The sequence below is a fragment of the Arachis ipaensis genome, chromosome B8 (genome assembly GCF_059453495.1).
Source record: "Arachis ipaensis isolate K30076 ecotype BB chromosome B8, ASM5945349v1, whole genome shotgun sequence".
Taxonomy (NCBI): domain Eukaryota; kingdom Viridiplantae; phylum Streptophyta; class Magnoliopsida; order Fabales; family Fabaceae; genus Arachis; species Arachis ipaensis.
Genome location: NC_142443.1, coordinates 65,591,551 through 65,596,587, shown reverse-complemented (window position 1 = coordinate 65,596,587; position 5,037 = coordinate 65,591,551).

Sequence of the window (5,037 nt, the reverse complement as noted above, 5' to 3'; positions counted from 1 at the left end):
TCATCAAAACACAGCAGAGCTCCTCACCCCCAACAATGGAGTTTAGAGACTCATGCCGTCAAAGAGTACAAAGTTCAGATCTAAAATGTCATGAGGTCCGAAATAGACCTATAAAAGTTATTTAAATACTAAACTAGTAACCAAGGTTTACAGAAAATGAACAAACTATGATAGATGGTGCAGAAATCCACTTCTGGGCCCACTTGGTGTGTGCTGGGGCTGAGACTTAAGCTTCTCACGTGCCTAGGCTGTTTCTGGAGTTGAACGCCAGGTTGTAACCTGTTTCTGGCGTTCAACTCCCATTTGTAACCTGTTTCTGGCGTTTGACGCCAGACTACAACATGGAACTGGCGTTGAACGCCATTTTATGTCGTCTATCCTTAAGCAAAGTATGGACTATTATATATTACTGGAAAGCCCTGGATGCCTTCTTTCCAACGCAATTGAGAGCGCACCATTTGGAGTTCTGTAGCTCCAGAAAATCTATTTCGAGTGCAGGGAGGTCAGAATCCAACAACATCAGCAGTCCTTTTTTAGCCTGAATCAGATTTTTGCTCAACTCCCTCAATTTCACCAGAAAATACCTGAAATTACAGAAAAACACACAAACTCATAGTAAAGTCCAGAAATGTGATTTTTAATTAAAAACTAATAAAAATATAATGAAAATAAATTAAATCATACTAAAAACATACTAAACACAATGCCAAAAAGCGTATAAATTATATGCTCATCACATACATTCAAACAACAACCATAACAGAGTAAATGCGCAACCAAGTATGATGCATGTCTAGCCCTAGTGCAGGTAATGAGCTCATTTGTCGGTTTCTACCCGCTCCCGACGTAACCCGAAGCAGCTGAAACGGGTATAGCTTTCCAGTTGGCTATTCCCCTGTGTACAGGAAATAACCCCTCTGCCACCACAGGGTCCACTGCACGTAGGAAATAACACATCTGCCACTGCAGGGATGTATGCCGACACACCTTCTGTATACAGGAAATAACCCCTCTGCCACTACAGAAATGGAACAGGTGGTCACGGTACTTCTGTAGCAGGAAATAACCCCTCTGCCTTACAGAAATGAAATATGGATCTGTACCGCAGGAAAGCGTTCTTAGTGGTCGCACCACCATCTATCTGATTGCCTCAATGCAGCAGATGAACAAACAAATAACTCTGGAGTTGCCTTAATGCAACAAATGAACAAACAAGCATCTCTTGGGTTGCTTCAAGAAACAAATGACCCTTCAACAGGTCCTCTATTTTTTATCATACTACTGTTTTCTCTTTGTTTCTTTACTCTGCTCTGATTACTCTCTTCTTTGTATATCTTTACTTTTCTCTGATTACTCTGCTTAATGTATGTATTTAAAGCTTATGTAAATTTCGTTATGAGTAGTTAGCCTGTCCCAAGTATAGGTTCATTAAGTCTATACTGAGACATTTTAACTTTTTATATAATACCTAACCCTAGTGGCAACTCAAGGACTAACTATGTTGCCCTAGTTCGTTCACTAGTCTCTGTTTGTTTTTCTGTCATTAAAACTTTACAGACTTTTTCTTTGATTTTTATGTTTGCTTCACCTTTTTATCTTTCTTTTATCTTTGCCTCACTAATATGTTCTTACCACTTCCTAAGTGTTTTATGAAGGTAATTATGAGATTCTGCACTTAAAGTTGTCTTTCTAAAGCTTTTACAGAAAACTGCATTTTTCGCATTATTTTATTATTTTTATTAAAATATTATTTTTAATTAAATATTATTATTTATTATTTTATCATTAATTTTCAAAAACTAACTTACCTTTTACTTTTAACCTTTAAAATTCACTTTTTACCACCCGTAACTTTTAATATTTCTACTTTTACCACCCTAACTTTCAGAAATTACTAAATAACCCCTTAAACACCAAAATTTTTACTTCCTTGCCCTTTTAAGGATCTAAAGCCTGTTCTTCATTGTTCTTCATCACACTCAAAGTGTTCTTCATGTTCTTCATAAATTCTTCATATTCTTTCTCTGTTTTTACCCGTTTTTCAGTCTTTTCAGCAACCAATTTTTACTATAATTCATAATAAATTAGCAGCCACTAAAATCCCATATTTTCTACATTATTTCAACACAAATTGAACCTCAATTTAAGCCTAGGGTTTCATTTTTCCAGCTGCCCCAAGAACATGAACTTTAAAGCTTGAATTTCATCAAATTTCATCAAAATTTCACCAAATTTTCACCAAGAATCAATCATATATGCAACCAATTTTTAGCACAGCCAAATCATACAACATTCACACAACTCAAACACAAATAATCAAGATTAATTTCATGACACCCTACTTGGTTTTGCTGCTCCTAATTCAGTTAGGCTTTCAGGTGGTCCTTAAGCACTTTTTCCTCCTAAATCACATCAAGAACAACTTTAAATCCAAAAATCCTCAACTAATCAAATCTCACTCAGCATGTTAGGAAGTAATTTCTAACCTTAGAATTTCTGGAAAGTCACGTTTCTTGGCCCTCAAGTCAAGTTAAGCATGATTCCTAAGGAAGAACATCAAGAAAACAAATGTTTAAACATGTTTCCTTGAAACCGAATCAAAAGAGAGATGGTGCAGCCAACTCACCTTGATTCCAGCCTTGATAAGTCATATGATAATGTAGAGAAAGAAGAGAGGATCATTTTGGTCGGATTGGAATTTTGATTTGAGTTTTAGTTCAGCAGAAATCAAGCTTTGAAGATTTGGAACTAAGAACTTTTCTCTCTTTTTCTCTCTTCCTATTTTCGGCCACAAAGTGAAAATGAGCCAGCCTTGGGAGTTTTGGGGGTGTAGGGTAAGTTGTGATTGGTTGGCTTGGAGGTGGATTAAAATAATATTAAAATATCTCAGGTGTATAACTACTAAAACTAGATGTATCGGAACACTTGTAAAAACATCTCTAAAAATTATTTTTTGAGCTACTAGCATAAATGACACTAGTAACATATTTATTATGAGAGTAAAACATGTATAATGAGGCCTTAGCATTGCTAAAGTCATCAGAGAGTGCTGGTGCTAAGCTGCACCAGTAAACTGTGAACCCGGTTAAACCGATTTTCTGTTTTTAACTAAAACTGACCAGGTAACCTTATAATATCATTCAAGAAGCTTCTAATACTAATATAATGATGATATTATCCTATTATCTCTCTTCTCTCATAAATCGAGTCTGGTTCGTTAAATTGAGACTATTTACGAAAAACCGAATCAAAACTCCTAACCGATACGGTTCAAAAACTAGGTTCTTCGTGACTGCATTATCGAGCTTGCCTCGGGAAAGGTTCCAGCTTAAAGATAACATAATGACAATTAGGATTGAGATACTTGATGATATATCAAAGGTTTTTCCCTTACTGATCTTCCGGAGAAATCCATACTTTCAGAAAAGATCTCGCGTACTCAAAAACCGGGGTTGTTACATTCTACCCTCCTAATAGAAAATTTTGCCCTCAAAATTTCAGTTACCTGAGAATAGATGCGGGTAATCAGCTTTCATCTTATCTTCCAGTTCCCAAGTGTGCTCTTCTTCTTCTCTTTGTCCCCAAGCTACTTTGACTAAGCGAACAATTTTGCCTCTTAACTGCTTATCACTTCTTCCTACGATCCGAACTGGTGATGCTTGATATGTCAAATTATTTCGTAACTGTACTGTCTCTGGTTGTAAAATGTGACTCTCGTCGGGAATATATTTCTTAAGTTGCGAGACATGAATAACATCATGAAGGTTTGACAGATATGGAGGAAGGGCTACTTGATAAGCTACTAGACCGACTCTTTTAAGTATTTGGAAAGGTCCTATGTATCGAGGGTTAAGCTTTTTAGCCTTAAGGGCTCTACCTATTCCAGTAGTCGGGGTTACTTTAAGAAAGACATGGTCTCCCTCACTAAACTCTAAGGGTCTACGTCTATTATCGGCATAGCTCTTTTGACGGCTCTGTGCTGTCTGGATCTTCTGATGAATCCCCATTATCTTCTCAGTAGTTTCTTGCACTAATTCTGGACCTAAGACACTAGCTTCTCCGTCGTCATTCGAACACAATGGTGTCTGCCATCTTCTTCCGTAGAGAGCTTCATATGGTGCCATCCCGATACTTTGTTGGTAACTGTTGTTGTAGACGAACTCGATCAACGGCAAATATTTATCCCAACTGCCTTGGTTATCCATCACACAAGATCTTAGCATGTCTTCTAATGTCTGGATTGTCCGCTCAGATTGTCCATCTGTCTGAGGATGGTATGCTGTACTCATGTGCAATTCTGTCTCCAATGCTTTTTGAAAAGCTCCCCAAAATCTGGAAGTAAACATCGGATCTCAATCTGAAACAATTGTCGAAGGTATCCTGTACAATCGTACGATTTCTTGAATATATATCCGTGCTAGCCTTTCTAAAGTATAGTCAACTCGAATCGGAAGAAAGTGCACTGACTTTGTCAATCTGTCCACAATTACCCAGATGGCATCGTGTCCTATTGAGGTCCTTGGCAATCCCGTGACAAAATCCATAGTAATCTGCTGCCATCTCCATTATGGTATTTTCAAGGGTTGCAGGGTTCCTGATGGCTTCTGATGTTCCACCTTCACCTTCTGGAAGGTTAAATATTTTGAGACATAATCAGCTACCTCTTTCTTTAAGCCCGGCCACCAGAACATTTGTTTCAAATCTTGATACATCTTTGTCACTCCAGGATGCATAGAGAATCTACTTTGATGAGCTTCTACAAGAATCCCTTGTCGCAAATCTCCAGAGCTAGGCACACAAATTCTGTTCTTGTATCTCCAGAGACTGATACGATCTAGTCTTACAGCTTCTGGTTCCTTTACTTTCATCCGTCTCAGCATCATCATCATTTCCGAGTCCTGTGCTTGTGCTTGCTGAATACTAATCTTAAAATCTGGTGTTATAGGCAACTGCGCCAAACAGACTCCACTTGACGTTTCAGTTATAGCCAACTTAAGGTCTTCAAATTCCGCAAGTAGCTTCTCTTCCTTTATCATC